The following is a 27,581-nucleotide window of genomic DNA, read 5'->3' as shown; positions in this document are numbered from 1 at the left end:
TCCAATAAGCGGGGCCCTGTATTGGGCTAATGATATGAGGCCTACCATTCTAGGCTTAGGGTGCCTGCTATCATTTGTAATCTGCGGCTTGCTGCCAATCTGGAGGGACTTTGTTGAGGTTCCTATCGTCAGAGGAGGGTGTACGTTCATCTGAGATGATTTTCCACTTTTGCAGCAGTTGGTATCCCTTAGATGGGGATGTGATTACATGGTTCACTCCATCTTTAGTGATTAGCAGTTTAGTTGGATAGCCCCATTTGTAGGTAATGCTATGGTTCCTTAATGCTTTGGTAATGTTATTCAAATTCTTGCGCAGCTGCAAGGTAAATTGTGACAAATCTGCATAGAATTGTAATGCGGCGTATTCTGTGTCACGGTGCTCCCCTTTGCGTGTAATTGTCATCAGGCGCTCTTTTGATTGGTAGAAGTGCATTCTGAATAATACATCTCTAGGTACATTTTCTGGGATAAATGAGGGTTTAGGCAGTCTATGTATCCTATCTATGGATAGTTCTATGGCCGGTATTTCGGGCATAAGGGTGGTTAGCATTGCAGTCGCATAGGTGCGCAGATCTGAAGGTTGCACATTTTCCGGTATTCCACGGATCTTAACATTATTGCGTCTGGATCTGTCTTCTAAATCTGCTAATTTAGCTTTGATCCATGTTTGTTCTTCTTCCGCTGTATCGTGTGCGTCTACTAGGTCGTTAATGGTGGTGGCATAGTCCCCCATTCTGGTCTCAATATGATCTACTCTTTCTCCCACTGCAGTTAGTTCTGTGTTAAACTTCCTCATGCATGCCATCATGTCGGTGTGCAATGTGCTTCTTAAAGATATGAGCATGTCTTTTAGTGTGGTGTCTGACACTGGCTGGTTCAGCGTGGGGAAGGAGACTATGGAGTCTGGGAGCTCTCTTGTGTCCTCTTGTGAGTCTGCATTAGATCTTACCTCACAATTCTGTGTCCCAGATTCATCCATTCTGAAGCATGCTTTGGCCGGACTTCTGTTTAGTGGTGATGAGGGTTGTGAGGAGTCTTCCATGTTGAAAGCACGCCTGTAGTCCTGGGAGTCGCAGCTCTGTGAGTGTTTGTGAGCCGCGCGCTGTGATGAAGAGGAGCCGGCGCCATCTTGTCCATGAGGCCGCTGTGGCTGTGTATAATAGCCCGTCAGCTTTTTCGGGCGGTGTTCCGCCTGCCGTTTTCTGGGCATGTTCCCGGAAGGTTGGGGGAGTGATCCGCCGGTATTAGAGGTTTTTAGTGTGCCTCTAGTCGCTGTGAGCCGCTATTTCTTCCCGCTGTGTGCTGGAGCTCAGGAGTCACACCGCCATCTCGGTGGAGTCCAGGCCACGCCCCCCCATGGGTGAATGTTTTGAACGCTACCATACACTAGTGGAGTATTAGCGTAGGGTACAGCACTGCACAGACTAGGACACACTTTCACAGGGTCTCCCAAGATGCCATCGCATTTTGAGAGACCCAAACCTGGTACCAGTTAAAAAAGTTAAAGTTACAAAAAAAAAAAAAACACAAAAAAAATATAAAATAAAAAAAACAAAAATAGTTGTAGTTCTCTCTCTATTCTCTCTCTATTGTTCTGCTCTTTTTTATTGTGTTCTATACTGCAATGTTTTATTGTTATGTTTTTATCATGTTTGCTTCATAGGTATGCAATTTTTTTATACTTTGTTTTTTTATCGTTAACCACTTTTTCGTTTGCAGGTACGCCATTCAGTTGCAGCGCGGATTTATTTATCTTGACAGCAACAGCGTTTGCTCCCACGATATATAAAGCCGTGACTCCAGCGCTGTCGGAGGTGATTTCACCACCACAGTTACATACTTCGGCATATATGCCGAAGCGTGGGGGCAGCAGTGGGTTGAGGAGCGATTTGCTCCTACCTTTTGCGGGAGGATGCCCCCATGCTTTGGCATATATAAATGGTGCATGTATGCCCATCATTAGAAGTGGGTGGATGAAGGGAGGTATTCTAATGGTGGGCATACCCACCGATCAATATCTTTTTTTTGTTCAGCCCACAGGCTGCATGAAAAAAAAGTTTACAATATATGCCCAACAAGGACCAGCAACGTACTGGTATGTTGCTGGACTTTGGGTGGTTATACCAGAATGATGCCTGCAGGTTTAGGTATCATCTTGGTATCATTCTTTTCAGCCAGTGGTCGGCTTTCATGTAAAAGCAATCCTAGTGGCTAATTAGCCTCTAGACTGCTTTTACAAGCAGTGGGAGGGAATGCCCCCCCCACCGTCTTCCATGTTTTTCTCTGGCTCTCCTGTCCCAACAGGGAACCTGAGAATGCAGCCGGTGATTCAGCCAGCTCACCATAGAGCTGATCAGAGACCAGAGTGGCTCCAAACATCTCTATGGCCTAGGAAACCGGAAGCTACGAGCATTTCATGACTTAGATTTCGCCAGATGTAAATTGGGAAAGCATTTTATCACACCGATCTTGGTGTGGTCAGATGCTTTGAGGGCAGAGGAGAGATCTAGGGTCTAATAGACCCCAATTTTTTAAAAAAGAGTACCTGTCACTACCTATTGCTATCATAGGGGATATTTACATTCCCTGAGATAACAATAAAAATGATTTAAAAACATAAAAATGAAAGGAACAGTTTAAAAATAAGATAAAAAAATCAAAAAAATAATAAAGAAAAAAAAAAAAAAAAAAAAGCACCCCTGTCCCCCCCTGCTCTCGCGCAAAGGCGAACGCAAGCGTCGGTCTGGCGTCAAATGTAGACAGCAATTGCACCATGCATGTGAGGTGTCACCGCGAAGGTCAGATTGAGGGCAGTAATTTTAGCAGTAGACCTCCTCTGCAAATCTAAAGTGGTAACCTGTAAAGGCTTTTAAAGGCTTTTAAAAATGTATTTAGTTTGTCGCCACTGCACATTTGTGCGCAATTTTAAAGCATGTCATGTTTGGTATCCATGTACTCGGCCTAAGATCATCTTTTTTATTTCATCAAAAATTTGGGCAATATAGTGTGTTTTAGTGCATTAAAATTTAAAAAAGTGTGTTTTTCCTCCAAAAATGCGTTTGAAAAATCGCTGTGCAATTACTGTGTGAAAAAAAAAATGAAACACCCACCATTTTAATCTGTAGGGCATTTGCTTTAAAAAAATATATAATGTTTGGGGGTTCAAAGTAATTTTCTTGCAAAAAAAAAATAATTTTTTCATGTAAACAAAAAGTGTCAGAAAGGGCGTTGTCTTCAAGTGGTTAGAAGAGTGGGTGATGTGTGAAGCTTCTAAATGTTGTGCATAATATGCCAGGACAGTTCAACTCCCCCCCCAAATGACCCCATTTTGGGAAGTAGACACCCCAAGCTATTTGCTGAGAGGCATGTCAAGTCCATGGAATATTTTATATTGTGACGCAAGTTGCGGGAAAAAGACAATTTTTTTTTTTTTTTTATGCACAAAGTTGTCACTAAATGATATATTGCTCAAACATGCAATGGGGATATCTGAAATTACACCCCAAAATAAATTCTGTTGCTTCTCCTGAGTACGGGGATACCACATGTGTGAGACTTTTTGGGAGCCTAGCCGTGTACGGGACCCCGAAAACCAAGCACCGCCTTCAGGCTTTCTAAGGGCGTAAATTTTTTATTTCACTCTTCACTGCCTATCACAGTTTCGGAGGCCATGGAATGCCCAGATGGCACAACCCCCCCCCCCCCAAATGACCCCATTTTGGAAAATAGACACCCCAAGCTATTTGCTGAGAGGTATAGTAAGTATTTTGCAGACCTCACTTTTTGTCACAAACTTTTGAAAATTGAAAAAAGAAAAAGAAAATACATTTTTCTTGTCTTTCTTCATTTTCAAAAACAACTGAGAGCTGCAAAATACTCACCATGCCTCTCAGCAAATAGCTTGGGGTGTCTACTTTCCAAAATGGGGTCATTTTGGGGGGTTTTGTGCTATCTTGGCATTTTATTCAGCCAGCTGACCATAGAGCTGATCAGAGACCAGAGTGGCTCCAAACATCTCTATGGCCTAGGAAACCGGAAGCTACGAGCATTTCATGACTTAAACAGCGCCATTGGGAAATTGGGAAAGCATTTTATCACACCGATCTTGGTGTGGTCAGATGCTTTGAGGGCAGAGGAGAGATCTAGGGTCTAATAGACCCCAATTTTAAAAAAAAAGAGTACCTGTCACTACCTATTGCTATCATAGGGGATATTTACATTCCCTGAGATAACAATAAAAATGATTTAAAAACATAAAAATGAAAGGAACAGTTTAAAAATAAGATAAAAAAATAAAAAAAAAATAAAGAAAAAAAAAAAAAAGCACCCCTGCCCCCCCCTGCTCTCGCGCAAAGGCGAACGCAAGCATCGGTCTGGCGTCAAATGTAGACAGCAATTGCACCATGCATGTGAGGTGTCACCGCGAAGGTCAGATCGAGGGCAGTCATTTTAGCAGTAGACCTCCTCTGTAAATCTAAAGTGGTAACCTGTAAAGGCTTTTAAAGGCTTTTAAAAATGTATTTAGTTTGTCGCCACTGCACATTTGTGCACAATTTTAACCACTTCCCGCCCGCCCTATAGCGGATTGACGTCTGGGAAGTGGTTCTGTTATCCTGACTGGACGTCATATGACGTCCAGCAGGATAACATGCCGCAGCGCGCCCCCGGGGGCGCGCATCGCGGCGATCGGTGGAGCGGTGTGTCAGTCTGACACACCGCTACACTGATCTTGGTAAAAAGCCTCCGGCGGAGGCTCTTTACCACGTGATCAGCCGTGTCCAATCACGGCTGATCACGCTGTCAACAGGAAGAGCCGTTGATCGGCTCTTCCTCACTCGCGTCTGACAGACGCAAGTAGAGGAGAGCCGATCGGCGGCTCTCCTGGCAGGGGGGGTCTGCGCTGATTGTTTATCAGCGCAGCCCCCCCTCAGATCACCCCACTGGACTACCAGGGATGCCACTAGGACCACCAGGGAAGGGGCAACGTGGATGGCCAGGTATGTACCCCATGGCCATCCACATGTGCCCAATCTGTGCCAATCAGTGCCCACAAATGGCACTATTATGTCAATGATCTGCCCAGCAATGCCCAGATCTGCCCAGCAATGCTTTATCAGTGCCACCTGTCATTGCCCATCTGTGCCACCTGTCATTGCCCATTGGTGCCATCTGTCAGTGCCCATCTGTGCCCATCAGTGCCCATCAGTGCCAAACATCAGTGCCACACATAAGTACCCATCAGTGCCACCCATATATACCAATCAATGCCACCTACGAGAGCCCATCAGTGCCGCCTATGTGTGCCCATCAGTGCCACCTATGAGTGCCCATCAGTGCCGCATACCAGTGCCACCTATCAGTGCCCATCAGTGCCACCAATCAGTGCCCATCAGTGCCGCCTATCAGTGCCCATCATCAGTGCCCGTAAGTGCCACCTCATCAGTGCCACCTCATTGGTGCCACCTCATCAGTGCCCATCAGTGCAGCCATATCAGTGCCAATTATTGAAGGAGAAAGCGTACTTATTTACAAAAAAATTTAACAGAAACAAAGAAAAACTTGGTTTTTTTCGAAATTTTCGGTCTTTTTTTATTTGTTGCGCAAAAAATAAAAACCGCAGAGGTGATCAAATACAACCAAAAGAAAGCTCTATTTGTGGGAACAAAATGATAAAAAATTTGTTTGGGTACAGTGTAGCATGACCGCGCAATTGTCATTCAAATTGCAACAGCGCTGAAAGGTGAAAATTGGGCTGGGCAGGAAGGTGTCTAAGTGCCTGGTATTGGAGTGGTTAAAGCATTTCACTCTTCACTTCCTATCACAGTTTCGGAGGCCATGGAATGCCCAGATGGCACAACCTCCCCCCCCCCCCAAATGACCCCATTTTGGAAAATAGACACCCCAAGCTATTTGCTGAGAGGTATAGTAAGTATTTTGCAGACCTCACTTTTTGTCACAAACTTTTGAAAATTGAAAAAAGAAAAAGAAAATACATTTTTCTTGTCTTTCTTCATTTTCAAAAACAACTGAGAGCTGCAAAATACTCACCATGCCTCTCAGCAAATAGCTTGGGGTGTCTACTTTCCAAAATGGGGTCATTTTGGGGGGTTTTGTGCTATCTTGGCATTTTATGGCCTTCGAAACTGTGATAGGTAGTGAGGAGTGAAATCAAAAATTTACGCCCTTAGAAATCCTGAAGGCGGTGATTGGATTTCGGGCCCCGTATGAAGCTAGGCTCCCAAAAAGTCCCACACATGTGGTATCCCCGTACTCAGGAGAAGCAGCAGAATATATTTTGGGGTGTAATTCCACATATGCCCATGGCATGTTTGAGCAATATATCATTTAGTGACAACTTTGTGCAAAAAAAAAAAAATTGTCACTTTCCCGCAACTTGTGTCAAAATATAAAATATTCCATGGACTCAACATGCCTCTCAGCAAATAGCTTGGGGTGTCTACTTTCCAAAATGGGGCCATTTGGGGGGGGTTGTGCCATCTGGGCATTTTATGGCCTTCAAAACTGTGATAGGTAGTGAGGAGTGAAATCACAACTTTACGCCCTTAGAAATCCTGAAGGCGGTGCTTGGTTTTCGGAGCCCCGTATGCGGCTAGGCTCCCAAAAAGTCCAACACATGTGGTATCCCCATACTCAGGAGAAGCAGCTAAATGTATTTTGGGGTGCAATTCCACATATGCCCATGGCCTGTGTGAGAAATATATCATTTAGTGACAACTTTGTGCAAAAAAAAAAATTGTCACTTTCCCGCAACTTGTGGTAAAAAATAAAATATTCCATGGACTCAACATGCCTCTCAGCAAATAGCTTGGGGTGTCTACTTTCCAAAATGGGGTCATTTGGGGGGGTTTTATGCCATCTTGGCATTTTATGGCCTTCAAAACTGTGATAGGTAGTGAGGAGTGAAATCAAAAATGTATGCCCTTAGAAATCCTGAAGGCGGTGCTTGGTTTTCGGGGCCCCGTACGCGGCTAGGCTCCCAAAAAGTCCTAAACATATGGTATCCCCCTACTCAGGAGAAGCAGCTGAATGTATTTTGGGGTGCAATTCCACATAGGACCATGGCCTGTGTGAGCAATATATCATTTAGTGACAACTTTTTGTAAATATTTTTTTTTTTTGTCATTATTCAATCACTTGGGACAAAAAAAATAAATATTCAATGGGTTCAACATGCCTCTCAGCAATTTCCTTGGGGTGTCTGCTTTCTAAAATGGGGTCATTTGGGGGGGGTTTGTACTGCCCTGCCATTTTAGCACCTCAAGAAATGACATAGGCAGTCATAAACTAAAAGCTGTGTAAATTCCAGAAAATGTACCCTAGTTTGTAGACGCTATAACTTTTGCGCAAACCAATAAATATACGATTATTGACTTTTTTTACCAAAGACATGTGGCCGAATACATTTTGGCCTAAATGTATGACTAAAATTGAGTTTATTGGATTTTTTTTTATAACAAAAAGTAGAAAATATCATTTTTTTTCAAAATGTTTGGTCTTTTTCCGTATATAGCGCAAAAAATAAAAATGGCAGAGGTGATCAAATACCATCAAAAGAAAGCTCTATTTGTGGGAAGTAAAGTAAATTTCGTTTGGGTACAGCATTGCATGACCGCGCAATTATCAGTTAAAGCGACGCAGTGCCAAATTGGAAAAAGTCCTCTGGTCCTTATGCAGCATAATGGTCCGGGGCTGAAGTGGTTAATAGTTGTGTGTATATGAATGACTGATTGACTAAATGGTATTTTCTCTTCCAGCAGAAAAAGTGGACTATGCTTCTCTCCCCTGAATCTTTAGAGGTCTGCATTTAGCACACCAACCGTAAGAAAGTGTGTTTAATGTTCACTAAGCTTTTAGCTGCTTGCCACCTTCTCACTGTTGGTTGTAAACATTAAATATTTAAAGTGGAACTACACCCAAAAGAGGAAATTCTGCTCTTTTTGCTACCCCCGCTAAATTTGGAAGATTTTTTTGGGGGGAAGCGGGTACCTTGATTTGACAGGTACGCACTTCTGGATTGCTGCGCTGCGCTGGTTTGACTGGAAGTTCTCCTCTCCACGCACAACCTTCTGGGACACATCCTACAAGGCTGCAAGATCATTCACAAAGTGCAGCTCACACATGCACAATGGGTAGCCTGTTGTGAAGCCATAAGGAGTCTCAGCCAGCTGCCCACAGTTAAAATGCTGATGCCTGAGACTGGGAGGAACCAGCCAGGGTGAGGATGGCCCTGGATCCTTGGACAGGTGAGTGTCTGTTTCTCAAAAGTCAGCATTTAACACTAGAGATGGGCATTACAAATACTTGGTTATGCCCTTTGTCTTGTGCCCCATCTAGGTTCCAAAAATTTGTTAACAAAATCTTCAGGGATCTGCTTTATCAATTTGTTGTCATCTAGCTGGATGACATTCTCATCTTTTTGGAATATCTGTTGTTCACAGAAACCATGTCAGATTGTACTTCAGCGCCTTCGAGAAAATAATCTGTACATCAAGCTGGAGAAATGTTCTTTTGAATGTTCTGAGGTCCTGTCGGTCTTCATATGGATCCTGGAAAGGTCTCGGCCATTACCAATTGGCCTCTTCCTGCTGGCCTCAAGGCCACACAGAAATTTCTTGGACAGGTGCCTGCATAGAGACTGGAGCAGCAGCAGGGATGGCCTGCAACACAACACAATCTGGAAAAAATATTACCAACAAGTGGACTGACTGCATCTTCTGAATTCATGGCCTTCGCCTACTGTCAGAAACCATGAATCAGACCGAGACAGAAGTAGAGTTTATCACACTTGTTTAATAATAATAAAAAGGTAAACAGACTAAGCATAGTCAATACATAGCCAGAGTTCAGTAACCAGATCGGGTAGTCAGCCAATGCCAATGTCAGAGAGCCAGAGATCAACGTAGTAGTACAGCAAGCAGGATCAGGAGCCAGAAGGGACATTATCTGAGCAAGTCTTCAACAGGAACACAGGAGAAAGTCTCAGAGAAGTGACCAAAGGCGAAGGCAGAGATGAAGTGAGCTGGATGGCTTTAAGTAGCCAGGACTGGCGAGCAGATCATCAACAGCTTAGTCACTGTGGAGAGAAAGGAGCTGGCAAATAGCTGACAGCTGAGCGGCCAGCTCAGAGAAGAAAGGGCTGAGCCCAGCCCTGACAGTACCCCCTCCTCAATGACCCCTCCCCCTCGGAGGACCACCGGGCTTGAGGGGAAAACATCTATGGAAACCATGGAGGAGGACAGGGGCATGTACGTCGGAGGATGAGACCCAAGAGCGTTCCTCCGGACCGTACCCCTTCCAATGCACCAGGTACTGTATGCGCCCACGGAACCTACGAGAGTCAACAATGGATTGTACTTCATACTCCTCATGGTTCTCAACCTGTATAGGGTGAGGACGTTGCACCAAAGTGGTAAAGCAGTTGCAGACCAAAGGTTTCAATAAGGAGACATGAAACACATTAGAGATGCGCATACAAGGAAGAAGGTCTAACGTGTAAGCCACTGGGTTAATTCTGCGAAGGATACGGAAAGGCCCAATAAACCGAGGTGCAAACTTCAAAGAAGGAACATGAAGTTGGAGGTTGCGAGATGACAGCAAGATTCTGTCCCCAACCTGGTAGGAAGGGGCAGGCAGGCGTCTGCGGTCAGCATGGAGTCTGTGCCTACCGCTAGCATGTTGCAAAGCCTCCTGGACTTGTGTCCAAGTGGAACGAAGGCCACGGAGATGCTCCTCTAATGCAGGAATACTCTGTGGAACAAATGAGGCGGGCAACACAGAAGGTTGGAAGCTGAATTCAAGGCACTATTGTGAGCAAACTCCGCCCATGGTAAGAGGTCTGACCAGTTGTTATGATGGTCAGAAATATAGCAATGTAGGAATTGCTCCAAGGACTGATTGGCTCGTTCTGCGGCCCCATTAGACTGCGGGTGATATGCAGAGGAGAAAGCAAGCTGAATACCCAACTGTGCACAAAAGGCTTGCCAGAGCCGGGACACAAACTGACTACCCCTGTCTGAGACATAATTATATAAAAATATGGTGCACTAATCTTCTAATGTTGGTGTGCAATTGTGCTATATGTTGTGATAATGCCTCAAAGTTCCAAACCACTACATAAAAGTGCCAAGTGCTAAAAATAATCAATATATAAATGTTGATATACAATCGTGATGTATGTTATGATGCTGCCTCAAATCCCAAACCACTGCGTAAAAAGTGCCAAGTGCTGTGAAATAATCAATGAATAAATGTACTAAATCCTGAATAAATTCCTATAAAACAACAAACAACATGGTAAGAGGTCTGACCAGTTGTTATGATGGTCAGAAATATAGCAAAGTAGGAATTGCACCAAGGACTGATTGGCTCGTTCTGCGGCCCCATTAGACTGCGGGTGATACGCAGAGGAGAAAGCAAGCTGAATACCCAACTGTGCACAAAAGGCTTGCCAGAGCCGGGACACAAACTGACTACCCCTGTCTGAGACAATCACCTTGGGTAGCCCATGTAAGCAGAAGATCCCCCAAGCAAAAATAGAAGCCAGTTCCTTAGAAGTAGGCAACTTCTTGAGTGGGATACAATGGAACATTTTCGAGAACCGGTCAACCACCATAAGGATAACTGTATTGCCCTGGGAGTTGGGTAACTCCACAATGAAATCCATAGATAAGTGGGTCCAGGGCCTCTCTCTATTGATTATGGGTTGTAGGGGGCCCACTGGTAGGTGTCATGGAGTCTTACACTGAGCACACATGGAACAGGCAGCTACGAAGGCGGTTACATCAACACGTAGACTAGGCCACCAGAATTGTTGGGAAATGGCCCAAAAAAGTTGATTCTTCCCAGGGTGGCCAGCAGCCTTGGGAGAATGGTAAGTCTGGAGCACAGCAGTACGGAGACTCTTGGGAACAAAGCAGCGGTCACAAGGTGTCTCAGAAGGAGCATCGACCTGAGCAGCAAGAATTTTGTCACCCAAAGGAGAAGTAAGACTGGTACAAACCATAGTCAGAATACGGTCAGGAGGAATCACAGGAACCAAAACCGACTCCATTTTGGAAGTGGAGGAAAATTATTGTGACAAGGCGTCAGCCCTTACACTCTTATTACCGGGTAAGAATGAGACAATGTAATTAAAACTTGACAAGAAAAGAGCCCATCGCACCCTTCTTGGAGAGAGGCGCTTAGGCTCAGACAAGAATGTGAGATTCTTATGGTCAGTAAGAATGAGAACCGGCACAGTGGTACCTTCAAGGAGATGTCTCCATTCTTTCAGGGCTAAAATGATCGCCAACAGCTCTCTGTCACCAATCTCTTAATTGCACTCTGCCGGTGATAATTCTTGGAAAAGTAGCCACATGGATGCATAGCGCACTCAGAGTTAGGACGTTGAAACAGAAGGGTGCCAACTCCAGTCTCAGAAGCATCAACTTCTAGGATAAAAGGCAACGTAGGATCAGGGTGTGCCAACACAGGAGCAGAAACAAAGGCAGCCTTGAGACTCTCAAAGGCTTTAATGGACTCCAGAGACCAACTCTGTGAGTTGCCGTCTTTCCTGGTAATATCAGTCAGGGGCTTGACCAGAGACGAGAAGTTACGAATAAACTTCCGATAATAGTTGGCAAAGTCAAGAAAACGCTGCAGAGGACGTAAACTCACGGGTTGAGACCACTGTAGGACCGCTGAAAGTTTCTCTGGGTCCATCGAAAAACCAGCAGTGGAAAAGACATAGCCCAGGAATATAACCTGTTCACAATGGAATTCACACTTTTCCAATTTACAATAGAGATTGTTCTCTATTAGTCTCTGAAGCACACGACAGACATCTGTGTGGTGGCTCTCCAGGGACTTGGAAAATATGAGGATATCGTCAAGATTAGGGATGAGCCGAACACCCCCCTGTTCGGTTCGCACCAGAACATGCGAACAGGAAAAAAGTTCGCTCGAACACGCGAACACCGTTAAAGTCTATGGGACACAAACATAAATAATCAAAAGTGCCATATTGTCATAAAAAGTGTTTGGGGACCCGGGTCCTGCCCCAGGGGACATGGATCAATGCAAAAAAAAGTTTTAAAAATGGCCATTTTTTCAGGAGCAGTGATTTTAATAATGCTTAAAGTCAAACAATAAAAGTGTAATATCCCTTTAAATTTCATACCTGGGGGGTGTCTATAGTATGCCTGTAAAGGGGCGCATGTTTCCCGTGTTTAGAACAGTCTGACAGCAAAATGACATTTGGAAGGAAAAAACCCATTTAAAACTACCCGCGGCTATTGCATTGCCGACAATACACATAGAAGTTCATTGATAAAAACGGCATGGGAATTCCCCACAGGGAAACCCCGAACCAAAATTTAAAAAAAAAATGACGTGGGAGTCCCCCTAAATTTTATACCAGGCCCTTCAGGTCTGGTATGGATATTAAGGGGAACCCCGGCCAAAATTTTTTAAAAAAATGACGTGGGGTTCCCCCTAAATTCCATACCAGACCCTTCAGGTCTGGTATGGATTTTAAGGGGCACCCCGCGCCAAAAAAAAAAACGGCGTGGGGTCCCCCCCAAAAATCCATACCAGACCCTTATCCGAGCACGCAACCTGGCAGGCCGCAGGAAAAGAGGGGGGGACGAGAGTGCGGCCCCCCATCCTGAACCGTACCAGGCCACATGCCCTCAACATTGGGAGGGTGCTTTGGGGTAGCCCCCCAAAACACCTTGTCCCCATGTTGATGAGGACAAGGGCCTCATTCCCACAACCCTGGCCAGTGGTTGTGGGGGTCTGCGGGTGGGGGGCTTATCGGAATCTGGAAGCCCCCTTTAACAAGGGGACCCCCAGATCCCACCCCCCCCCGTGTGAAATGGTAAGGGGGTACTTACCCCTACCATTTCACTAAAAAACTGTCAAAAATGTTAAAAATGACGAGACGGTTTTTGACAATTCCTTTATTTAAATGCTTCTTCTTTCTTCTATCTTCCTTAATCTTCTTCTTCTTCTGGTTCTTCTGGCTCTTCTGGTTCTTCCTCCGGCGTTCTCGTCCAGCATCTCCTCCGTGGCGTCTTCTATCTTCTTCTCCTCGGGCCGCTCCGCACCCATGGCATGGGGGGAGGCTCCCGCTCTTCTCTTCATCTTCTTCTTCATCCTCTTCTCTTCTTCCTTCTTCTCTTCTTCTCTTCTTCATTTTCTTCTCCGGGCCTCTCCGCACCCATGCTGGCATGGAGGGAGGCTCCCGCTGTGTGACGGAGTCTCCTCGTCTGACGGTTCTTAAATAACGGGGGCGGGGCCACCCGGTGACCCCGCCCCCTCTGACGCATGGTGACTTGACGGGACTTCCCTGTGACATCACAGGGAATGCCACAGGGAAGTCCCGTCATGTCCCGTGCGTCAGAGGGGGCGGGGTCACCGGGTGGCCCCGCCCCCCATTATTTAAGAACCGTCAGACGAGTAGACGCCGTCACACAGCGGGAGCCTCCCTCCATGCCAGCATGGATGTGGAGCGGCCCGGAGAAGAAAATGAAGAAGAGAAGAAGAGAAGAAGGAAGAAGAGAAGAGGATGAAGAAGAAGATGAAGTGAAGAGCGGGAGCCTCCCCCCATGCCATGGGTGTGGAGCGGCCCGAGGAGAAGAAGATAGAAGATGCCGTGGAGGAGATGCTGGACGAGAACGCCGGAGGAAGAACCAGAAGAGCCAGAAGAACCAGAAGAAGAAGAAGATGAAGGAAGATAGAAGAAAGAAGAAGCATTTAAATAAAGGAATTGTCAAAAACTGTCTCTTGTCATTTTTAACATTTTTGACAGTTTTTTAGTGAAATGGTAGGGGTAAGTACCCCCTTACCATTTCACACAGGGGGGGGGCCGGGATCTGGGGGTCCCCTTGTTAAAGGGGGCTTCCAGATTCCGATAAGCCCCCCACCCGCAGACCCCCACAACCACCGGCCAGGGTTGTGGGGATGAGGCCCTTGTCCTCATCAACATGGGGACAAGGTGTTTTGGGGGGCTACCAATGTTGAGGGCATGTGGCCTGGTACGGTTCAGGAGGGGGGGCACACTCTTGTCCCCCCCTCTTTTCCTGCAGCCTGCCAGGTTGCGTGCTCGGATAAGGGTCTGGTATGGATTTTTGGGGGGACCCCACGCCGTTTTTTTTTTTTGGCGCGGGGTTCCCCTTAAAATCCATACCAGAACTGAAGGGTCTGGTATGGAATTTAGGGGGAACCCCACGTCATTCTTTTTTAAATTTTGGCCGGGGTCCCCCTTAATATCCATACCAGACCTGAAGGGCCTGGTATGGAATTTAGGGGGGCTCCCACGTCATTTTTTTTTTTCATTTTGGTTCGGGGTTTCCCTGTGGGGAATTCCCATGCCGTTTTTATCAATGAACTTCTATGTGTATTGTCGGCAATGCAATAGCCACGGGTAGTTTTAAATGGGTTTTTTCCTTCCAAATGTCATTTTGCTGTCAGACTGTTCTAAACACGGGAAACATGCGCCCCTTTACAGGCATACTATAGACACCCCCCAGGTACGAAATTTAAAGGGATATTACACTTTTATTGTTTGACTTTAAGCATTATTAAAATCACTGCTCCTGAAAAAACGGCCGTTTTTAAAACTTTTTTTTGCATTGATCCATGTCCCCTGGGGCAGGACCCGGGTCCCCAAACACTTTTTATGACAATAACTTGCATATAAACCTTTAAAATTAGCACTTTTGATTTCTCCCATAGACTTTTAAAGGGTGTTCTGCGGCATTCGAATTTGACGCGAACACCCCAAATCGTTCGCTGTTCGGCGAACTTGCGAACAGCCAATGTTCGAGTCGAACATGAGTTCGACTCGAACTCGAAGCTCATCCCTAGTCAAGATAAACCATCACACATAACTGCAACAAATCTCGGAGGACATTGTTAATGAACTCCTGGAAAACTGCTGGAGCATTACAAAGGCCAAAAGGCATTACGAGATACTCATAATGACCTGATCTGGTATTAAACACAGTTTTCCACTCGTCGCCCTCCTTAATCCTGACAAGATTGTATGCCCCTCCCAAATCAAGCTTTGTGAAAACCGCTGCTCCCTCGAGGTGGTCAAATAACCCTGTAATCAATGGAATGGGATAGGCATTCTTAATCGTGAAACGATTGGGACCCCTATAATCGATATAAGGTCTCAGTCCACCACTCTTCTTCTTCACAAAAAAGAAACCAGCACCAGCAGGAGATGAGGATTTGTGGATGAAACCTTGAGAAAGTGCGTCTGCAACATACTTCTCCATGGTCTTAGCCTCCAAGACCGTCAAAGGGTAAACCCGGCCACGCAAGCAACCTCTGCTGCCAGAGTACGGAATTCAATGGTGTAATCGGCAACAGTTCTCGTACTCTGTTTGTTGGACATGAGGCTCTTGTCAGCAGAAGCAGAGCGTGCGGGAATGTCAAATACCATTGTGAAGGAAGCCACAAATTCTGGGTAACTCAGGACCACGGGTTTTTGCGTCTCCCATAGAGGGTTTGCCCAGGCCAAGGTTCCCTCAGAAAGCAAAGATATCACAAAACCTACTTTGCTTCTGTCCGTGGGAAACGCTTGGGGCAGCATCTCAAAGTATATCTCAACCTGGTTGAGAAACCCTCTGCATTGAACTGGATTGCCCCCAAATCTCTGGGGAAGCAGAGCAGAACCAGACATGCCTCTTATAGAGGTAATATTCGAGGCAGGTGCCTGCACAGAGACTGGAGCAGCAGCAGGGATGGCCTGCAAAACAGGTTGTACCGGAGCAGCCATAGTGGAAGATTCCAGGTGAGCCGTGTGACTCAGGAGTGTTTGTAACGCCAAGACAAACTGATCCTGGTCATCCAATCTGGAAACAATATTACCAACAAGTGGACTGACTGCATCTTCTAAATTCATTGCCTTCGCCTACTGTCAGAAACCATGAATCAGACAGAAGTACAGTTTATCACACTTGTTTAATAACAATAAAAAGGTAAACAGACTGAGCGTAGTCAATACATAGCCAGAGTTCAGTAACCAGATTGGGTAGTCAGCCAATGCCAATGTCAGAGAGCCAAAGATCAACATAGTAGTACAGCAAGCAGGATCAGGAGCCAGAAGGGATGTCATCCGAGCAAGTCTTCAACAGGAATGCAGGAGAAAGTCTCAGAGATGTGACCAAAGGCGAAGGCAGAGATGAAGTGAGCTGGACAGCTTTAAGTAGCCAGGACTGATGAGCAGATCATCAACAGCTAAATCACTGTGGAGAGAAAGAAGCTGGCAATTAGCTGACAGCTGAGCGGCCAGCTCAGAGAAGAAAGGGCTGAGCCCAGCCCTGACAAACAGTCGGGCTGATGCACTCTCTAAAGCCTCATACACACAATCAGATTTTCTGATGGGAATTGTGTGAGGACAGGTTGCTGCCAGAAAATCTGACCGTTTGTACGCTCCATCGGACCATTATTGTCAGATTTTCTGTGAACAAATTTCAGAAGGCAGGCTTTAAAATTTTCCGAGGACAAATGTCTGTTGTCGGATCTTCCGAGCGTGTGTACACAAGTCCTTCGGTCAAATGTCCAAAGTACAAACACGCATGCTCAGAAGCAAGGATGAGCCAGAATCGGTCGGTCTTGTAAACTAGCATTCGTAATGGAAAATTAACATTCGTGACCTGGCAAATTATGAAATCTCGAAATGCAGTGCACATTCTCTTCTTATTTAATGGGCTAATAATGAAGCTGCTTTGCTGGTGATACTGATGGAGTTATTGCAAACACATTTTCAAAGGCTTTTTTTTCTAGTGATATCAAGAATAATATTTTTATGCTTGTTATTTTTTTTTGGTGCAGGTTACCACAACACCATTATCCCGTAGTTTTTAAGATCAAAGGTACAACTATGTTGGTGTCCCTTGTTAAGTTTACGTTGTATTTTTTAAAATGTAACTGCCTACTCCCAAACTGTCATTTGTAAATAAAACACATAGCCAAGTATTATTCGCTACATTTTTTTTTATTGTGCATCAAAAAATAAATAAATAAATAAAATTAGACATGCTATCTGCCAATAGAACTTAAAAAAGTGCATTCTATGCATCCAAAAATATACCAAATCAAAACATTATTCAACCAAAAAATAAAATAAAAGCATCATGCATGTGTCCTGCTTCTTAATATAGGGGGTCAACAATGCCAAGATTTGGTGAAAGCAGGGGTCCGTTATCTGGAGATAATTCCGAAAATCATCTGGATTATTCTCCTGGAGCTCCCGCAGCAAAGGCATATGACATAATTGGTAACGATTAATAAAGCAACCAATTTTTGGTCCAAGAAATCCTCCTCCTCCTGTTCCTGGACTGGACTTGGTTCAAAGCAATAACTCCAAGGCCAATAATAAATAACACGTTATCTCCTCTGATTCTGCAACATGGCTGGTTGACGGACGGCCGTTCAGAAACAAACTGAAAAGCACGAAATGAAAAGCACGAAATGAAAAGCGCAAATGAAAAGCACAACATGAAAAGCACAAATCAACACTCACCAAACTTCTACTAACATGAAATTAGCAGAAAGAGCCCAAATGGTGGCGCTAAAGAGCTGAAAAACCACGTAGTACGTCACTACGTTCATGTTTGTTGGCCGACAATTGTGTGCCATTTGTATGCAAGACAAGTTTAGGGCCAACGCCCTTCAGACAAAAGTCCGAGGTTTTGTTTGCGGAAGCCTGTACGAGGCTTTAGTCTTTTAAAGTTCAGGATGTGGAACCTACCCCTGAACCGGAGCCGATCTTTCCTACCTCATGCATTCTTGCCCATTCTACCACCCTAGAGTCAAAAATTCCTCCTGGCAAGACCTTCATCCCCACAGAGCTAAGAGCTAAGATCCTTAATTGGGGACATGATTCCAAGGTTGCAGGTCATGCTGGGTTCCTCCGATCCTTCATCCTCATCAGTCGCCACTACTGGTGGCCTACTCTCCATTCGGATGTCAAAGACTACGTTAAGGCTTGTTATGTCAGTGCCCAGTCTAAATCCTCCACGCAAGCTCCTGCTGGTCTACTCATGCCCTTTCCCATTCCTGAGGAGCCCTGGTCTCACATAGCCATGGACTTTATCACCGATCTTCCACTGTCTGAGAATAACATGGTCATTTGGTTGATTGATCGGTTCTCCAAGATGGCTCATTATGTTTCTCTTTCTGGTCTCCCTTCTACTCCTGCTTTGATTCCCATTTTTGTTTAAGAGATTTTCTGCCTCCATGGGTTCCTTCCCATATTATTTCTGACAGGGGTGTTCAGTTCATATCTCGTTTTTGGAGAGACTTTTGCAAATCCCTCAATATTGTCTTGTATTTTTTCTCTTCGTACTACCCTCAATTCAGACAGACTGAGAAGGTTAATTAGGAGTTAGAGGTCTTTCTCCACACTTTAGTCTCTGCTCATCATGACGATTGATCCTCTCTACTCCTGTGGGCAGAATTACCTCACAAGAACCACGTTAACATCAGTTCTCAGAAGACACCCTTTCTCAAAGTTTATGGAAGACACCCTCAGCTCCCCCTTTCTATGACCTGTTCTTCAGACATTTCAGATTTGGCTACGGTTCAGCAATCATTCAATTCCATTTTAGGTGATGTTCATTATTCCCTACGGGCAGCTACTGATAAATTTACACTACCTTATATAATCTCACCCCCCAGGCACCAACACCCAGACCCCTTTCAGATAACCCAATACATGAACTTTCCTCATATATTCAGGAAGCTGCACTCCCAACCATTCTAGCCTCAGATGCGGAGGACTTAGAATCTGCCCTGTCCGAGACTAACTTCCAACTCGCTATAAAAAATCTTAATAATGGTAAAAGCCCGGGTCCAGATGGGTATTTGGCAAGTACAGAATCACAGTATAATAGGTGGTTGGAGGGAAGCTTAAGAATGGCAAAGATGTTTGTATTACAAATTATGTGAGCAGACTGTAGTTCCTCTTTAAAAGGCACCTCCTCATGAGTATTGGGGCATGTTCAGACCACAGAGTGAGGCCTATGGAGGTGGTGGGGGAGCAATCTAATAGAGATTGGGAGATGAAGATGTAGTCCAGTCTACTGTAAGTAGAGTGTTCAGGGGAATAATATGTGTAGTCTTTAGTGGAGGGATGTAGTATCTTCCAGACATCCACTAGGGATAAGTCTCATAGGAGTGTATGCATTTTGGTCAGGAAAGCTGGAGAGATTGAGGACTTACCAGTCGAGGTATCAAGGTGGCATTGAGGTCTCCTCCCAGGATCATGTTGGTTGTGCTAAATCTTTTCAGTTGAGAGGTCACCGAGGAGAGAAATTGCAGCTGATCCTAATTTGAAGAATAAACATTGATTATAGTATAGATGATATTCATATATGATAATTTTAGAAAACATATCTCCCTAGTGGATCAATAAAGGTGTCTAGCACCTAAAATGAGTTTCCTGGAGGAGGAGGATTTGGGTACGGGCTTTGTAAAAATGATATAATATTTGTCTTCTCTTCTCCGGGGTGTTAAGGCCCCTGCAGTTTAGTGAGGAGACTCTCAGGGAGGTTTGTGTTGCCATAGGGGAAATAGTTTGGTAGATAGGCAAAAATTAACATAGGAGAGGCTCGCTGTCTCGAGGAGGGGGGTGGAAGGGTAGAAAGAGGTATTAGAGCGACCTCTAGTGGTGAAGAGGTGGAAGGTAAATATAAAGGAAGGAAGAGAGAGAAAAGCAGAAAAAGAAATAAAGTAAGAAAACCAAGGCCTCAGAGGCCGCGTTAATAGCAATGTGATCAACATTTCAGCTAAGACCGCTACGGGCGCTGTAAACCCTACGTGGGGGGTCACGGTCAATGCACAGAGGGGCCTGCACACACCGGGCAACAAAAATAAACTTCTTATATAAACATAGCAACTCAGGACTCTGCATTGCTGTGTGCATTTTGCACATCTGTAGGTAGGTATTCAGAAGGTCAAGACCTAAAGGTATACGTCTGGAACTAGACAGCATGCAGGGTCAACTACCTAGCTTTTAGGCATAACAGTGAAATATGAGGAGGAGGAGGGGGGGGGGTTGGAGGGAACCTGAAATAGAGAAGAAAGCAATACATGTACATTTTATCCTAACATTGTCCTAACATCAAAGACCATAAGCTTTCTGTAGAACCTAAGCTCCCTCCTGATCATTGTTTTTGTATTGTAGACTACATAATGAAAGTGGCTCCATAGGCCTATATTTTTCCTTCATTTTCGCTTTTTTTTCTACTCTACGTTTTCACAGACCTAATTTCTTTGTTTTCTTTCCACAATTATGAACTGTATACATTTCCTATATCAACATGCCAATGCAAAATATTCCCTAAATGGTTTTAAGAATGTGAAACACAGCTTATAGTTTATTGACACCATTTAAATACAACACCTTTGCATGTTTTTCTTTCTTTATATAAGCCTAATAAAACTGTGAGAAAAGAGTGAGAAAATAACATCATAAAATCTTACAACAGCAACATTTTTAAGCACTGAAACAAAGTTTATAAACATATTCTTTTGGCACATATTTGTGATTACATAAAACTCTAAAAAAATTATTTGGCGGGGGTGTGGCCTGACATGACATGGAGGAGAACGCACGTGTACGGAGCTACTGTACATGTATTATTCCTTCTATTTAATTAATCCTTTGACCCTACGGTATCCTATTTAGTCCTGATCCACTCAGGAAGGACCCCTCATCCTACCTCAACATGTCTCCACCGAAAACCCAAAAGGATAAGCTGGACCGTTACCTCCGACAGGATAAAGACAACACTGGGGAAGATGGCAGTGCTGCAAATGAGGGGAAGGATCCGGTGGGAGGTAATACTGACAGAGTACTAGAGGCCAACTGATCTTGTCAGACTACACTGACAACGAAAATGGAGGAGGTAAAAATGGATATATCGCTTATCTGACAGGATCTCCAGAAACTCCGTTAGAGGGTCAAAACTTCTTAAACTCAGTGAGGTGGAAGATGGAATCCTGCCGCTACAGACAGTGTCTGACCACATGCAACTACAGATTAATCAATTACTGTCAAAACAAGATGACACGGATAACACATTTAGGAAATGTAATCTCTGCTTTATCAGGCTCCCTGAGGGTGCTGAAGGTAAGGACCAAACAACATTCCTTGAATAACTCCATGTGGCCCTGCGACTTGCCAAAGATTCTTCCCAGATTTTTCTGCGGAGGACCAATTTCATTGCCAGAGCTTCACGGAAGCTAAACGACGCCTGCAAATCCAACATCTTAGATACTCCATGCTATTCCCAGCAAGCCTCAGAGTTGAAGGTAGACATGTGCATTGCGTTTTGTTCTGAATCGAAATGCGGACAAATTTTTCATTATTTGGAAATTCGGATGCATCCGAATTTCCGAATTACAAAAGTGATGAATTTAAACGAATCTGAAAAAAAGCAAACAAATTCGAATCGAATTTGAAAACAAATTTGAATCGAATTCAAAAACATATTCGAATTCGAAAACATTCGAATCGAAGTCGAAAACATATTTGAATAGAATTTGAAAACATAATCTAATTCAAAAACATATTTGAATAGAATACAAAAACAATAGAAATCGATTTTCTAAAAAATACAATAAAATAGAATATAAAATCATAAAGCAATAGAATACATATATATAATTTTTTTAAATTCTGTTTTATTGTTTTTCTATGCTTTTCTTTTCTTTTCTTTTCTTTTCTTTTCTTTTCTTTTCTTTTCTTTTCTTTTCTTTTCTTTTCTTTTCTATTATTTTCTATTCTATAATAGTCTTTTATTTTCTATTATTTTCTATTCTATAATAGTCTTTTCTATTCAAATTTGAATTCATTCTATACGAAATTCAAATTTCGGAAAATGGTTATATAGAAATAGCATGAAATCGAATTCTAATAGAAAAGACTAGAAGGGGCGTGGCTTGGCACGCAACGAGGATGGAAGCACAGTGAAGGAGCTCCGCTGCACACGCAGCCGTGAAAGACACTCCACCCGACCTACAGCGCCCAGATGCAGGGTAAAAAGCTACACCCTACACCACAAGCTCATCCTCGTCGCAACTCGGTGTCACTGGTGAACCAAAACATTGCAGACATTTTTCTGTCTAAGGCAGCAACACGACACAGTGTGACTAGGCCTAAGATGGCGCCGACATATCGAGACGAAGAGGGCAGTGAAGACTCCCAATCGGCCCCAGAGAGCACAGAAAGGGGTAAGTCCAGATCGGATCACCCCTGACGTTCTCTGACATGAAAATATTCGCCGCTGACATTAAAGCCTCTTTCTTAGCAGCGGTTACGGACTTGAAAACTAGCATGATTGTCCTTAATGAGAAAATGGCGGAGACAGAGGCTGAGGGGAAACGCAGAGACCAGGCTATGCATAAATTAGAGAGAAATACAGTTACACAAGCACAGCATTTCATTGAAATGAATAGACATATCGAGGACCTCGACAACCGAGGGCGAAGGTGTAATATCAGAGTAAGGGGGATCCCTGAATCAGTGGAAGCTGCTCAAATTATCCCAGCATTGAGGAGAGTTTTTAATAGCCTCCTGGAAAGGCAGGAAGACATAGACATTGATTTTGTAAGAGCACACAGAGCGCTCAGACCAAAGGGACCTGATACAGCACCTCCGAGAGATGTAATTTGTTGCTTGCAAAGCTTTGGTCTAAAGGAAGAAATAATGCGCAAAGCTAGGAGAAATGATAGCATTATTTTTAATGGAGCAACAATGATGCTTTTCCAGGACTTATCTCAGATCACGCTGAGAAATAAACAAGCTTTAGGCCCCCTACTGGAGAAATTGAGGGAAAAAGACTTAAGATATACATGGCGCTTTCCATTCGCACTCACGGTCACCCACAATGGACACCAGTATATTTTACGTACGCCAGCAGATCTTCCGGATTTCTGCGAAGCCCTGGATTTAGACCAAGTCAACCTGCCAGAGTGGTATGCTGACTTCCTTCAGCCCCCACTGGAAAGAACCCCGCCATCCTCACCTTTTGCCTCACCAGACAAGAGACAGTCCAAGAAACCCAGATACAACTAAGGCAGCAGCTTCAAAGCAGGAACATCTAAACGGTCAACTGATGCTGCCAATGACCCAGAAGACTAGTAATATACAACGTCCCTTATGTGATGTCGCTGTATAGGAGATACCTCTTCACTGAACAACCACAATACCTGCCCTCCCAGGCTTAACTTCAAATTGGACTATTGTCCACAATGTCGTCATTCCATGAGATTCACCTCGCCTCGTTCACACAGGGCTTTGAGACCTTAAAATAAGAACACAGCCCTCCAACAGGAATAGCAAAATCCTGGACACTTCTGAGATCATACAGCAAAGTGGCCCTGAATTTCTGCCTAAACATCCGAACTGTATACCTGAAAGCTGAAAGAATAAATACATGCTGATTCCTGAGATCATCCAAGCTGAAGGACTATCCATAGTCAGAGATGCGGGAAAGGACAGAAATTCACCTAAAGCGACATGGATCCTATCGCATGAACACCAGAGCTGCACTTATCTCATATATGACATAGGCATTTGAGGACTACCTACCCAACGGTGTATTTTATAAACTAAATTATACATAAGTGAAGAGGTATTAATAGTTCATCCACATTGGTCAATAATTAGTGCTGGATGACACTATCCCCTAATCAATGCCATTCTACTATACACACCTTGGTCGGGTGTGATCTGTATATTAATGTTTTAAGTTTAATTATACCAGTTATGGCCGTGTGTGCGGCAATTTGGACAATCTTTTTTGTTTTTCATTGTCGGTCCATGTCTCCGTTCACACGATTTTTTTTTCCCTAGTTTTTATTATTTTAGATTTTTCAATAGTGAGCTGACACCTGGTTGTTAGCACCTCCCACTAACCCCACAGAGTATCTTGCAACTCCTGATAGGAGCGCAGAATACACTTAAAAAAGTTGGTCGGCTCCACCAGGGAACAGAGCATACAGCCATCCCGGGTGACAGCCTTCCAACGCTAAATCTTTGTGCTACTCATTTCTTCCTATATCTTTTCTTTCTAATTCTATATCTTTCTCTTTTCTTTCACAAACCTATATTTGGTGCTAGCTAGCAATACTGTACGATTGTAATTTTCAGTACCTGAATCAAACACTAATTACAGTATCGAAGTTGTGTTTTCTTCACAGCTGGGAGATCCGGGCACCTCCTCCTAACCTCCTACCATGGCCTACTCATCTCTGGGAGACCACCCACTGGTGATATCCCATAACATTAGAGGCCTCAACACTCCGGAACGTCGCTCTACCGTCTTATGAGAACTCAAGAAGGGTAAGCCACATTTTGTCTACCTTCAGGAGACCCACTTTAAAACAAATCATGCACCCACTCTTACCAACTCACACTTTACCAGAGCATTTCATGCTACAAACCCAGATTCGAAATCGAAGGGAGTCTCTATTCTGATTATCAAGGAGGCCCCTTTCGAACTAGCTGAACAACTATGTGACCCGGAGGGTAGGTTTGTTTTTCTCAGGGGATCCTATGGAGGAACCCCGATAACCCTAGCTAACGTCTATTTCCCCAATAGGGGACATGTCCCATTTTGCCAAAGCATTACCAGGAAGCTCACGGGGTTATAATACATGAAAATACTAATAATATAATACTGGGAGGAGATTTTAATGTCCCACTGAACCCTCTCTCCGACACGTCCAACGGAAAGACATGTCTTTCATACAAAATTCTTAAAAAAATCAAATCCCTTCTACAGTCCCTACAGCTGGTAGACACATGGCGTTTCTTGAACATAGATGGGAAGGAATTCACACACTTTTCCATCCCTCGTTCAAGATATGCTCGGCTAGATTATCTTTTTATTTCACAAAGAGATCTTTCCTGAGTGACAGGCTAACAAGTGGGCATCCTGACAATCTCAGATCATGCCCCTATATCCATGTCTATGAATTTACTGAACCATGCACAGAGACAGCCGACCTGGAGACTGAACACATCGTTATTGACAGACCCATCACTCCTTACAGAGCTAACTGTGAACCTAACAGAATTTTTTTAAAACAATGCCACACCAGGAGCTGACCCCTTGATGGTGTGGGAAGCCCACAAATGAATTCTGATTGCAATGGGCTGCAGGAGAAAAAAAGAGAGAGAAGGTAATATAAAAAAGCTCGTTATGCAGATTAATACGTTAGAAAGCTTACATAAACAATCTCTCTCCATTGACTCCACCACCAAACTCCTAGAAGCTAGGAAAGAACTTCAACAGATTTTAGATCACAGAACTAAATGTATGCTATTCGTTAAAACAAAATATATTACGAGTCTGGGAACAAGACAGGCAAACTCCTGGCAAGGGCGTTGCGGACAAAAAAAAAAACAACCACATTACTGGTATCAAGAATAGGAATGGGAAGCTTGATGTGACTTCAGAAGCGATTGCGGAACATTTCCACGAATACTACACTAAACTTTACAACCTACCCAAACAACACAAACAATCACACATGACAGGTGATAGGGCGCACATTATCCAGGACTACTTAATCCAGAGTGGACTACCCACCCTTACAGAATCTGATTCATGCTTACTGGAGGACCCCCTGACATCCCAAGAAATTATGCAAGCCATTAATAAACTCAAAACAGGTAAGAGCCCAGGGCTGGATGGCTTTTCCCCAATCTACTATAAAACCTTCACCGACATCATAACGAACCAGCTTAGATATGCTTTGAACTCCCTGTCCTCACAGAAAGAAGTAACCCCTGACTTCCTTACGGCACACATTGCGATAATACCGAAGGAAGGCAAGGACCCAGGAGATTGTGCTAGTTACAGACCAATCTCCCTACTAAATATAGATGTCAAACTATTTGCAAAGGTCCTTGCCATGAGATTTGGTCCCCTGCTTCCGGGACTGATAGGCCTAGAGCAGGTTGGGTTTGTACCGGGCAGAGAGGCTAAAGACAATGTTACTAAAGCCCTACTCCTGATTCACACGGTGAAAACGCGTAATATCGAGGGTCTTCTTCTCTCCACGGACGCGAAGAAGGCCTTCGATAGAGTAGCATGGGATTACATGATGGCAGTATGTAGGCATGTAGGCATGGGCACACATATGATGTCCTGGATCTCTGCGCTATATCAAAACCTGACTGCACAACATAAAAATCAATGGCACGTTATCAAAGAAAGTACATATTACAAACGGGACAAGACAGGGTTGCCCGCTGTTGCCCCTGCTGTTCATTTTATCGCTGGAACCCTTTATTAGAAGGGTTCAGCAAATGATGCAGTTCATGGATTTATGGTGAAGGACAGGGAGTTTAAAGTAGCGGCCTACGCCGATGACCTTCTATTTTTCTTGACAGACCCATTAATTTCCATCCCTAACTTACTGAAAGAATTCTTACACTATGGATATCTCTCAAATTTAAAGATCAATTATTCAAAATCTGAGGCATTGAATATCTCTCTCCCAGACATGATCCTGGAACAGACTAAACTCAATTCCACATTTCGTTGGGAACCGTCAGTTCTCAAATATTTAGGGACAATGTTAACGCCACAACTACAGTCTGTCTTTGAGAGAAACTATACTCCCCTGCTCCGGAGCTGCGGGAGGAGCCTCAGTAACTGAAATCTAGGCTGCTTCTCGTGGTTTGGAAGGGCAGCAATCATCAAGATGGTGATATTACCTAGACTCCTATACCTTATGCGCACCTTACCAGTTAAAATACCTCAAACATTCTTTAAAACTCTGAATTCTGCGGTGCTGGGGTTCCTCTGGCAGCAAAAGAGACCTAGGATAAAACTGACTAAATTTACACAAACTAAGGAACTAGGAGGGATTGGACTTCCGAATTTTAAGCATTATTATTATGCAGCACACATAGCGAGGGTGATTGACTGGCACTGCTATACACATGCAAAGGACTGGGTGGTGTTGGAAATGGAACTAAGCCCAATGCCACTCATGTTTTCACCATGGATCCCGAGGAACAAACACCCAGGTGATCTAAAAAAACATCCCATCACAGGCACCACGTTAGAGATACTCCATAATGTAGCCAAGAAAAAAGATGTCACCACAATCCCCAGCCCCTTAACACCACTAAAAGACAACCCTGGCTTTATGCCGGGCGACCGAAACACGACATTGCAATCCATAATGGATGAGAACCCTTTAATTTCAAGAGACTGTTTTCAGGGAGATAAACGCACCATTCCTTTGAATCCTTTCTACTTTCCCTCTTTCTTCCCTCTGTTCTTTTTTTACCTATTTACTTACTATAAAAATATTTTATCAAATGATAAGAATGCATGATATATGACGCCCCTACACATCCTCAGTTTCTTTTTATTTTTTTAATTTTTTTTATTTTATGAGGATAAACAAAGTCAACTCACGACACGGAGGTCTAATGATTCTTTCATATGTTTAAACTTGAGTTTTCCTTTTTGATTTTAGAGACCACCTACACTTATTTAGAATAGAATTTTAAGTTCACCTTATGCATATGTAAACTG

This window comes from Aquarana catesbeiana, linkage group LG02, assembly GCF_042186555.1.
Source record: "Aquarana catesbeiana isolate 2022-GZ linkage group LG02, ASM4218655v1, whole genome shotgun sequence".
Lineage (NCBI taxonomy): Eukaryota > Metazoa > Chordata > Amphibia > Anura > Ranidae > Aquarana > Aquarana catesbeiana.
This window is presented reverse-complemented; position numbering follows the sequence as displayed.